The following is a 12,656-nucleotide window of genomic DNA, read 5'->3' as shown; positions in this document are numbered from 1 at the left end:
ACGCGAGGAAGCCGCAGGGTATAAAATCGCAAATCGCGTAAGCTTACGCGGTGAATTTTATCGTAGCTTTTTTTTCACAAACCGCAATTCGCTCGCACATACTGCTTCGCCATTACGGCTGAACCACGATTCTCCGAAGTCGGGTGATATTCCGGGCTATTCTATGCCGGGGTACTAGAATAATTTATGGGGTGTGCACGCTGTACGGTATGTCTGGGATACATACCTATATCTATGTATATAATATTTGCCGGCGAAACAGAAGCTGGGCGTGAATAGTATATTAACATATGCAGAGACGAGCGGACTGCCAATAACTTCGGACTGCCATCCCTCGCTCTCTGAGTCAATTTTAATAATTAACCGGCTCGTTGAATATTCCGTGCGTCTAGCCTTCGTCGGACCTACTACGACGCGCGAGTCGGTATCAGGAGGCCGGGGTGTTGGGCCTCTGTCAACGCACGTAAGTCATTAACAAACATAAGCCCGAAAACCCAGACTGCAGTAAACGAACCTAGTCATTACCACCCTCGACCCTCTCGGAGTACATCCACACCAGGATCGAGCCTTCTATGCTCGGCCGGCGAAAGAAGAGAGAAGAAAACGCATTTATGAACTCTTTGAACAGCTAGGTGGTGTTCCTTTTTCACCAAGATACCGCACTTGTGTAATTTTCATTATAGTCATAGTCGAAAATGCGTGTAGAGTGTGTCTTATCTCGATTCACTTCGCGATCATGATGAGCTTTACCAAAATTAACTTCACACCGCAGACAGGCTACAGGGCGTGTGGACAGCCAAAATTTTTCCAACCCCAAAAATCGAGCCACTGCGCATTCGCAAAATAATTATAGGCATTCTACCTCCACTTGTTTGAAATTTCCCGCCTTTGCGGGTGCGCGTCTTTCAAGTATTTCTGCGCGTTCTACGTGAGTACATTTCAAATTTCCCGCCCTTGCACATGCGCGGTAGATCGATTTGGGGACTTGTAAAAAAGCCCTGTAGATTTATATCTACTTCAAACCGAGAGAATTTCATAGTTGCGTTGAATACGTGTAACGTATTGTTTGTTTGCCATGACCAAAAAATATGTAGCTCTAACAACTTAAAGTCTTCTCGATGCATTAGCACAATATTATATACACATTGAATTGCATCCCGAATCAGTTCAAACTGTGATTCCACAGTTACAAAAATGATGGATTGGAACAAGTTGTCAGTTACACGTGTAACTAGTTCGTTACGCGAATTGTGGAACAGTTTGTTCTGCCGTCATTCGACCCATTCGTCACATTCGTTCTCTTTATCTCCCCCACTCTGTATTTCTCTCTCTCTTTTTACGGCTATCTTTGTCCCGCCAAACGTTGATTGCTTCGACAGAAATTCAGTGGAGTTAACAAGTAGAATAAAATGATGAAAAATTGAAAATTACATCCCCCATGCAGTCGGTGAACTTCAATCAAAAACATTCAATCAACGGGACGCGAGAATAATTAGAAAGAAAAACCATCTGCATCCGTGGGGAATTCACTACTCAACCAATTCCAAAGTAGGAACAGACATTATCTATTTTTTGCCACGCGAGGGTTACGAGTTTGAATATTCACTACTTTATGTACAAGATTCAAATTTTCAGATTCAAATTACGTGCGCTAACTGAAACATGTGAAGAGAATAATTTAAACTAAAAAAAATTTATCTCATATTTTTCCTTCCCTGAAAGCACATCGATAGTTATTTTCTGGTAAACAGTGAAAGATGTATAAAAATGCGATGGGAAAGGTAATAATTCTCTCTGTGTAGCCCATTATCGATCGATCACAGCAAGAGGGTAACTAATTTAAGGGTAGTGAACGACTTACAATCAGATAATATGTTTACAAATTGAAGCCGCGTTTTTTGAGAATCTCGACGAAAAAAAAAAAATTGGACGGAATTTCTCCTTCAAACAAGCGAGGCTGTCATGTCGTCCCAAAGTGCGAGATTGAAAGTTTCTTTACATCATCTTCCTCTTTCTCCTCGTTTTATACTTTTGCTGAAGAGAACAGAAGAAAAGAGATGAAAAGAATATTTCTCACCCCGGGATTTTGTCAACGCTTTCCATATATTCGCGCATGGACGAAGCGACAGAGAGAGAAAAAAAGGGAAAAGAGAGACAGGGTTACAGCAAATAGGATTCTTCTTCGAGGAAGGGATTACACAATGAAATATATTTTCCGAACAGGCGAGGGCGAGATTCTCCTTCTCTCCTTTTCTCTGCGCGATGCTTCTTTGCTAAATATAATCCCAAAGCTGTGTGACACCGGCCGGCGAATAGTGGGGGTAGAGGAGGTTGAAAAGGGCTAATAAATTAGGGTGCGATGCTAGAAAAATTCTTGCGTATCTTTCGCGGCGATTATCCCGCTTGCGTCCATTTTGCGCGTCCTTTATACATATATTATAAGATAGAACCCAGCGTCAGCGAATTATGGGATACGATTGAAAATGTAACGATATCTTTGCCTCTGGTCTAGATACTTGTGTATACTCTAAAAATATACGCACGACAAATCTCTTAAAAATTTTCAAAAGCAGGTAGCTAGTCTATAAGCGCGATTTAATTACGAAATACCGCACATCTTTCAATATATCGTATTATAGTTGAGCGCCTTTGCCTCGTTTCATTCTAACGAAATTTCGGCTAGTTTTTTTATTTTTTTTTTATTTTTTCTTTTTATTTCTACTTCCACTTCTTCTTCTTCTCGGATTCTTTTTCTTGTTTAACGATCTCTCCGGGAGACAACCGTCGAGATTTATCGTGTCACTGTCAAACTCGTGGAGAATTATTTAGATAGAATATACCTGTAAATAGCTCGCTGTATAGAATTTAATAACGTGCTTGATGTGTAAAATTCATACGTGGGAGGGGGGGGGGGAGGGGGGGGGGAAGCTTTGGTATAATACGTCGCAAAGACGTTGTTATATAATTATAAGTATAAAATACCAGAAATCTTCAAGAGGCGAAATATTAATAAATAAAGAAATAAAAAATGTGAAAATAATAATAACGCGTTCCGCGGAAAGGACGGGAGTCGGTGCTGCAGGTCGCAAAAACAAGATAAAAAAAAAAAAAAGAAATGAAAAAAAAACGATGCGAGGTACGGACTTGGCGTCTTTATTACATACGACTGTCTGCGGATCTGGAATAAAGAGAGGTGGAAGATAGGCAGGGAAAAGAAAACGGAGATTACTAAAGCAGACAAATTTTTAATGATGATAAAAAGAAATCTCACCCGTACCGTTATTTCGTTATTGTATTAAAGTTAAATCAAATTGCATTTACTCTGCGTCTGCAGAGGCGTTCGAATACATGTATAAGAGCGGTTCGTCTTTCTCGCGTAAAAGAAAAGACTCGAAGAAAAAAAGTTGAGAGAGGAAATAATGAAGGGATAAAATAAAATAAAAATAAAATGTTACGAGATAAAAGAGAGTAAAAGAATGAGAATATTTCTTGGCACGAACGGAGGTCGAGAGCTTCGGTGCAACGGGGATGAACTGACGCGGAGTAGCGTTTATTTCACGTTTCCATGGAATATATACATGTATAGTGCAGCCTAGTTGAACCGAGAGGATCAAAAAGAGTAACCCCTACAGCTTTAACCCTACTCGAACCAGCCTCGCCCGTATCCCATATACCCAGATATACATATACATATACTTGCGGCACTGTATACGACTGCAAACATTGTGCTTATTTAAAGCCACTCCATTCCACTTGCATTATCGTAAAGTTGTACCGCCTCGCATTAAAAGCTCGCTGATTACTTGTCCCGCGGATATTAATAGGAGTAACCCCTCTAATTTTCCCGCGTAATAAGTTAACGGTCTTACACTCTAACCGGGAGAGACGGAGAAGGAGATAAAGCAAAAGAGAGACCCGGTGCAAATTCATTGCAAATGTGCACGTGTGTAATGTACCTATATTATATGTATATTTTCTCTACTCACTTCTTCATCCATCGGAAGATTTCGTCGTCGGGGATGAACTTTGCTGCTCTTATTCTTGGCTACAATCGGTACCTGTTAATAAGTGAGGAAAAAAAAGTTTTAGCGTACAGAATTTCTGTTTCACTCAACTGTATAATTTCGCTAGAAATAAAACACGTTTTTAAGCACGGTAGAAAAGTTTTTACTGAATTTATATTTCAGGGGTTACAGATTTTTGTTTCACCGTTTCTATCATTATCTACTTATAGAATCGAAATTTGATAATTCGCTCCAACTGATATTTGGAAAATAGCTTGATAAATGTATTCAAACATTATACAATATACGTATACAAGATTACAATTGCAGTATATATTTATCGGAAAATTGATTTATTTTCTGGAAAAATACAGTTACCTATAAAATCGAAATTGGTTTTTCGTTATCCGGAAATCTAATCACGTCTATTTCTATTCCTTTTTCTATTCGAATTTCGTGTCACAAGATTTAAACCTTTTCTCCCATAGTCACGTAACTTCTTTCTCAACGGATCAGAGTAAATCAAATCAAAACTGTTTGAATATTGTTGGAATTACGAAAAACGAGGTACGCGCAACCATTTTGCGCTATCGTCGATCCGTTTTTAGTAATTGCAACGCAAAATCAGTTTCTGAGGTTTACTCTACTTTTTTAGTTAAACAAGGCTTTGACGTCAATTTATTCTTGCACAAGCATTAAATTTTCGCAACAGTAACAGAAAAATCTAGCAACAGTGATCGTAATGAGAAAGAATAGTAACGGATACTAGACTTTCCGGTAACAGCTAGAAAACTAATTTTCATTTTCTACCCAGAACTATATTTTTCGACTGTGGTAAAAAATAAAAATAGTTAAGGACTGAGCGGCAACCTAAACTAAAATTTTTCTCAGCGTAGACGGTGAAATCCTTAAAGCTGCAAATCGAGCAAAGGACAAACACAAAATGGAATTGATTACTGAAATAGGTTAGCCCCTGATTGATCGTGATTGATTGCAAACCGAATGCAGGAAATTCACACAGTTATCGCTGACGTTGTCAACCTCCAGGGTTGGCGGACTAGATCGAGTCCCAGTGAAGAGAAGTCAGAGCCGCGACCCGCTGAGAATAGTTCTCACAGCGTCCTCGCATCTCGAGATATACGCATGTATGCTTATACGTATACCGCACGTATATATAAACGAATAAACGGAGAAAGAGAGGAGATGAAACGTCGGTGAGGAGGTGGAGCGAGGGGTCGAAAACTATTTCGAAGGGGGGAAGGGTGGTTGGGAATGAACAAGCGGATCAGAGGACGCGACACCGATCAACATTCCGAACCCGACAACTAAAGAGACAAAATTCTAATTTGGAGGCGGAACCTCGGCGGCTTGATCTTTTCTTGCAGCCCAATTTACGCCGCTTTTGAGAGCCTCGAACCCTTTTCTCGTTTTTTTTGTTTTCGAATTCGATTTCACCAACCAATTTTTCTCATTTCACGCTCGCTCAGCTACGCCGACCTGCAGCTGCTTAACCGCGAAAATTATGACGCGTGCAATTTGAAAATTCGACCGGTTGAGAGCTATTAAATCGGACATCGTCGATCCGGTGATACGTTATTGCATACCTATACGCGTATGGACGACACGTGGGTTGACGGGAATATAGAGAAATCTATGTTTTCGGGTTAATCGAATTTAGACGTAGCGATTAGTGGAGGAAAGCTCGAACGAGCCGAGTGCTGCAGGTCCGAGCGTGCGATAAATCTCGGCAATAAAATAAAGCTTGTTGATAAGCGATGACCGCAACGGCAATATATTTCAGACCTGACTAAACCCGGGCGAAACCCCTCCGCAGCTTTTTTCATTTTTCAATTTATTTTTTTATTCTCCTTCTACTCCTCGCGGGCTTTTTCCCTCCATTTACCCTCCTGGAATTTTTATTCTCCACACGACCGGTCTAGGATTCGGGAATTTATCGAGCTGCAAAACTGCGAAGATAACAAAGCGTGCAAGTTGCGATGCAGAGCTTCGAACGGAGCTTTTTCCCCCCCCTCCAAAAATAATACGACAAAATTCAACGCGCCATTTTCTAACGTTGCTTCCAAATCGAATCCTTGACCGCGTCGAAAGCTTAGAGCCGGTTAGGACGAACTTTCAAGCTGCAAGAATGGCAGCCGAGCATCAACGTAAAGCTCTCTTTGATCACCCGCGATTTTTCCATTTCGTGGGCGTCTGATCTATCCCCAGAAGTTTTTGTTTTTTTTTTTCTAAATTTTGTTTTGTTTCTTCTTTCAGAATTTATTTATTCACTTCGTTTCTTATTACCTCATTTTGTTTTCATTACCGTTATTATTGTCATTATTATTTCACTGCCTATTTCCGTACGGCGGCTATATGGTCGGAACCGAATCCCACTCGCATGGATTTATTAATCACGCGATATTCCGGAGCGATATAATATATCAAGCGGCGTTGTTTAAGGTTCACTAATTGGACACGAAGAGCATCACGGCTCGTCTAGATACGGCCATACTCACAACTGCTGCGCTCCGACTCATCGTGATCTACCATCGTGAAATTCCCGCAATTCGCTTCCTTCGAAGTTCTGCGTTTGCAAAAAATTCTGCATTTCACGCGCTCCGCGGATGATTCGTTAGAATCGGATGATCGATGCCACTTTCTTGGCACGAAATATTGCCACTCTGCCATTCGTGGAATATTATAGTCGAAATTCACCAATTTCACCATTTCTTTTCACGTAACAACTGAGAAGATAGCGTTTTAATTAAATTAAATTTGCTTCGCGTAAGTCGCGGTCTTTGAATCGTCGTTGTACTTTTTTTTTTTTTTTATTTTCGCTTCACCCAATGAATATTTCACCGTAAACAGATAGCAGTGTGAAATAACGAGAGAGAAAATTGACACGCTCCGTGAAATAATGTGAATTCCGAGCAAGAGTAATTTGCGACTTGATAAAATTTATCCACTATTTTATTTTTCCGGCCATCCCAGCGACATATATTTCGCAGATGATGGGACATTCGAGATCTCTATATCCTTCGGAGTTTATGATGTTTGCCACGAGCTGAAGAGATCGAGCAGAGAGAAGAAGAGCTCAGGCAAATTTCATGGCGCACTTCCCACTCTTTCGCGTAAACATCGATTATAATCCGTACCCTCCGAGCTAAAATTCCCAAGAGCAAGAGTCCCTGATAATCCACGCGCGTTTCTCCCGCCTCAAAGATTGCTGCACAGCGGTTACAAGGAATTTATTTTTACCAAAACTCCCAGCCGCGAATTTGATCGATGAGGGTGTAAAACTAGGCGCGAATTAAGGTCGAAATTTGGTTGAAAGGGAAGAGAATTCAGGGACGAAGTCACGTGCTGCAACTAAATTCCCGATTTCTTTACGGAATCAGTTTTCGTTTTTTTTTTTTTTGTTTTTTTTTTTTTATCCTTGTTGGGGATCCAGCGAACGGGACGTCAATTTCGTCGCACAGGATTACGCGGGCTGATATTGCTTTGCTCCTCGTAAATCGTTGGAAATATTACATGTTATACCAGTTATATGCCCGCCATATATACACATATGTACAACACACACGTTTACCAAGGACCCGCCTGTAATACGTAATTCGCAAAATAAAAGAAAAATGACTGAAGAAATTCAATTAGTATACCAATCGATACGAAGTTCTCCGGTCGGATCTTTGCAAATGTAAATATGGTATATAATAAATAGGTGCGTGTGTGCGTGTGTGTGCATACATATACGTATATACATTCAAGGCTCAGAACTCGAAGTATTTCCCGTCGTAAGAAGCATAAAGAGGGAAAACGAAACGAAGAGTACAACGAAAAGAGAGAGAGAGAAAAGAAAATAAACGAAGAAAGAAAATCAACCGATAGAAATAATGAGAAAATGAGAAAAAAATAAACTGTAGCAAAAAATGCGAAACGAATGAAAGACGAGGAAGTGGAGAGAAAAAAATTTAATAATATAAAGACCGAGCGATTTGAAATAAAGTACAGATGCTCGGTTGACTCGTAAAGTCGTTTCTGAGACGCGGCCACGATTTAATTAAAGACTATTAAATAAAATGTATATATACGTATACGCGTGCACGTATAGCCGATTTTTATACTCACGAAGGGAATTATTTATACCTAGATTTGTAATTCAGCCTCAGCGTGGTTTCCACGGAGACATTTTCTGGAAAATATTTACGACCGCAATTGCAATTTTGCAGCATTAAATGGAAAGATCGAGTATAATATCGAGTGCGAGTTCGATTCATCAATGTAGCGAAACGTGATGTGGGTGTGTCTGGTATTTCTGCAGTGTAGAAAGAGAGTGAGAGACGGTGAGTGGAGAAAAGTAAGAAGAAATGTAATAAAAGTGAAAGAATATAATACGGTGAATTTTAAACGCATCCATTTGTCGGCCGAGGGTCGACGGGCGTCGTTATAAAGCTTTCGTCCGCAAGCAGCGTTATATGTAAATCTATATACATGTATATAAAGAGCCTGAGAAAAGGTGTAATTTTACGTTTCGGTTGATGGCGCCAGAGTTAATGGGTGTAACTTTAGCCCCCTTTTAGCAATCTTCGAAATAACTTAACGAATGCTGCGGTACGCGAGATATCCGAAAGCTCCGAAGAGAATCGAGTCTCCCACAATTTCAAGAGCTATTTTTTCTTCCCTTTGTCATTGTCAGCACTCGCGCTGTGCCGGGACGGCACTAATTTCTCGAATTTATAAAGTGGATTGAAAAGAGAAAATAAAGTTAAAAGAAAAAAAAAAAAAAAAAAAGAAAAACGTAAAAAAGCTGAGGTGATAATAAAGAGTCGAGGATAGGTGATAAAACTTTGTGTTTCTCTTTTTTTTTTTCTATCTTTTAATGAAAACCACAAAATTTATACACAGAATTCGTACAACGACGACCAAAAACTCCGCGGTTTCGTGGCAAAATGCGAAGTCGGGCGAGGTTTGCTGCCTAAACGCGGCGGCAAGTGCGTAATTTACCCGAGGAATTAACAGCCACCGAAAACGGTGGAAGAGCGGAGCCGAGGAGACAGAGACAACCGAGTCTCTGTACTGATTACTCATTCTATTCGCGTCCCGGAGCTAAGACCTGCAGCCTTATGCGATGTTCGTGTTCCTTCGGGCGGGCGCGTCATGCCTGCCAAATAAAAGCAACCCGGTCGGGCTCGTCTACAGTGTAACCTGTAACGCCGATGCGTTATACGACACAATTTAGAAAAAAGGATCAGTCACGGCATCCGAGGAATATTAACCACCGTCTCGACCGATCAGCGCCGCCCCTAAAATGTCTCACTTCGTCTTACAGCCGAGACCCAATTCGCTGCTGACGAAACCACTTTCGATTCGGCAGGGTGGATGTTTTCAAACTGCATTTGACGAAACGCTAGAAATTAATTCGGCTGATTTTTATTTCGAAACGCATTGTCGCGTAAACTGGAAACCGATTGCTTAAGAATATAGACTAAAGGAATGTTCCGAGGAGAATTCGAGATAACGTCAAACGCCAGCAAAAAACTTACGTACAATTTTTACTGCCAATTTTCATCAACAATTATGTACAGAATTCTGTTCTCAATTTTTGGAAAAGTTTAAAATCTTGTCATCGAAATACAGTCTGAAAAAAAGTTAAAACTATACCTTCGAGACGTCATTGTAACTTGTAACGATTAGTTTTTCAATTTTCAATCGTCTCGCAAGCCTCAGATGTACCTCTTCAATTTTCTTCTCGATACAGTGATTGAGCGGTAAAACGGCAGACGAAATATATTTCAGACGATTGAAATGTTCGGGTATAAAGAGTAAGATGTTGAAATGGTAAAAAGAAATTAACAAGTCTGAGTTACAGATCCGTGAGAATTTCTATCCGAGGCGAGCGGAGCGTATGGTGAATAAAAAAAAAAAATAAAAAAATAAAAAAACGAGAAATCAGGCGTCAGATCAGATATTTTCGTGTTATATTATATTGTCGTACACGGTGAAAAAGCGGGTCGATGAAGGTATCCGAGCGAGACGAAAGGGATTCATCGCCGAGTCCGAGAAAAGGGGGACACGGCGAAGCGTTGACGGAGTCCCGATCGTTTCCAGCTCGTCCCGCGGCCCGAAATCCGCCTCAGGATGAAAAGAATGTGAATTCGGAGTTACGACCGAGTACAGCGACATCCGTCGTGTGAAAATGCGAGGAGTCGGAGAAAACGTGCCAGCGAGGAAGTTGCGACGTTGGTGTTTCTGACGTCACGGTGGTCCGTTGTTCCAATTAATTCGTCATTGGGAATCATGGAGGAAATATTAGCGGTAGAAAAGCTTCTTTGAAGATAACCGAAAAGCCGTGATAGTCGCAATGGAATTCAGCCGGCAAGAGGAATTCTCCTCTCGTCGTCGCGGCTCGGCTGCACCGCATGGGTTCTAGTATAAAAATATGTTTAATTGCTACTATGAATTCCGACAACTCCGGCTTGACGAGACTCTCTTTTACGATGTTTTGACGCTTGTATCCGCGTTTTTATTCAACGGCGACATTTTTCCAACCCGAACCATCGTCCCCGCGACCGACTGCGGAGGATATCCACGTCACAAGTTTAGTGTCAAAACACTTTACAATGAGGCATGCAGGCTCTGCTTGGCTGGGAAGAAGCTATGTGTAAAATAAAAAGTAAGGGAAAAAAAAAAACGGGAAACCAGTGCCAGCTAGCCTGGATTCCTTCTTGTTTTCACCATTCCCGAAAACCTTTCGCGACGCGAGTCCGGGACTAAGTGATGCATAAAGATTGAGAGCGGATGGAAATCCGCGGTAAAAGTGTGCATCGATCAAATCACAGTGGAGAAAAACGGACGGTGGACGATGCCGGATCCGAGGAGGATCCTGATCCGCGATAGAGTTTTGAATTTCATCGGTTTCCAGGGAGCTGGACGGACGGACGGACGGTTCTTTTGATTTCCCTCTGACCCGCGGTTCGACCCGATCCATTCATCCTCGAGGAACCGGGACTGCGGAGCTTTTCAGTCAGCGTTAAAAAATGCCCGATTCTTTCCATGGCCGTTGAAAACGCCCACGCAAGCTGGCAAAGATTTTGCGGAATTCGCGCGTACTTCCCTGAGAAAATTCCTTCCGCATTTCCGACCCATAGTAGTATACGTGCCGACGCGTGTTCTTCGCCCGGTTCGAGCGAGACGACATCCGAAATCCAAAACCCCCGGGAACGACTTCTACTGAAAATTACGTCGAAAGTGCGCTTTCTCACTTTTCCACTTTACCGCTTTTCAGATTTTCTTTCAAGCTGCTTTTTCCACCGCTTCGCTGTACAACGGAACCTGTCTCTAAGAACCCTCGTACCTAAGCGAAAATTGAATATATACCCCACGACGAATGGTTTCAATCAAGGGGGATCCAAACTTTATTCGCCTTCAAACTCGATCGTCACGTTTCGACGATGACCCCAATCTTCCTGTCCACTTGAACAAGCTGTTTAAAGGATGATCGAACGGTGATCGGAAACGGCAAGAAAAAAGGAAGTCGCGGTTAACCGTATTTTTGTTTAACGAAGCACCGCCCGTACGTTCGCGAACAGAGCGCACATGGCTTTGGATCAACTGAGAACAAATCAAACGACTTCGAGTGTCCTCAAAAGATTTCCGACCGAGCGTGTGCACTCGAATTAATTTGAGATAATTCTCAGCCAAGTAAATGTACATCCATTGATCAATTTCGGTTACATTTCATACTTCACGGTGAGAACGTTGAGCGCGGTGACGATGAAAAAAGAGAACGGTGATACTCGAGTGGTTTAATGCCGATATACACCACTTAGGCTAAACCCCACAGTGGTTTAACGATCGTACAGTTGGAGTGACGTTAAATAGAGTGTCCGTGATGCGGCGGAAGACTTGTGTAGCTTTTCGCTCTTGGAAGAGCAGCTTCGGTTTGTATGCAGGACCCTGGAGACCAGGGATCTATATACGAGACGCGTACCATCAGCCAGAGTGAGTAGGGACAGGCCGTCACAGGGAATCTCTAGCCGTAACGAAAATGTGTCGATGGTATAAGAGGGGTAAACTCTGTTACACTTTACGATCCGGAGCCTTACGAGTTGACTTAAAGGCTGCGCGAGTCAGGCGTTAAAGCGTTAAAGTACCGTTGAAGAGAATTCGGGAAGCTGTCAGCCGAGTCATAGTGGAAAATCGTTACTTTGTCACCGCGGGTGAAAGCAGTCGAAAACCGTGGACACGCAGGACTCGTAAAGTTTCGCCTACCTTCCCGGGAATTAACCCATCATTCTCTTCCTGAAGGGGGGGGGTGGGGGGGGGGGCCAAAGCCAAGGCCAAGAAAACGGCACAACGATGTGTATCTTTGCAGGATCGAGGAATATTTTCTGAAATTATCATCCCCCTTCACCCTTCTCCTTCCCTCTACGCTTTCTCTCGTTTAATCCAAACTTATTTCGTCTTTTTAACTCCCGCCGTGCCGCGCTGCGCGCAGCTGGATTCTTCTTTCAAGCTGAAAACTTTCTCCCTTGACGCGACCGCCCCGCACTTTATTCGTCCAATTTTCTAGATGATTGCGAAACGTTGGACGTTGAATACCTTCCACCATAAATGATCGTTACTTCGCCCTCTTCTCGCCATTCGGTTATA

The 12,656-nt window shown here is 42.0% G+C and overlaps 1 protein-coding gene across 5 annotated transcripts in view; it reads left to right on the top strand.

Moving 5' to 3' along the window:
- Positions 1–12,656, top strand: part of LOC107222397 (transcription factor SUM-1) — a 62,280-nt gene that overhangs the window by 13,514 nt on the left and 36,110 nt on the right. The window lies entirely within an intron of this gene.

Source organism: Neodiprion lecontei, chromosome 4 (genome assembly GCF_021901455.1).
Source record: "Neodiprion lecontei isolate iyNeoLeco1 chromosome 4, iyNeoLeco1.1, whole genome shotgun sequence".
Lineage (NCBI taxonomy): Eukaryota > Metazoa > Arthropoda > Insecta > Hymenoptera > Diprionidae > Neodiprion > Neodiprion lecontei.
Note: the sequence above shows the minus strand (reverse complement) of the source record. Positions and strands in the feature narration are given on the sequence as shown.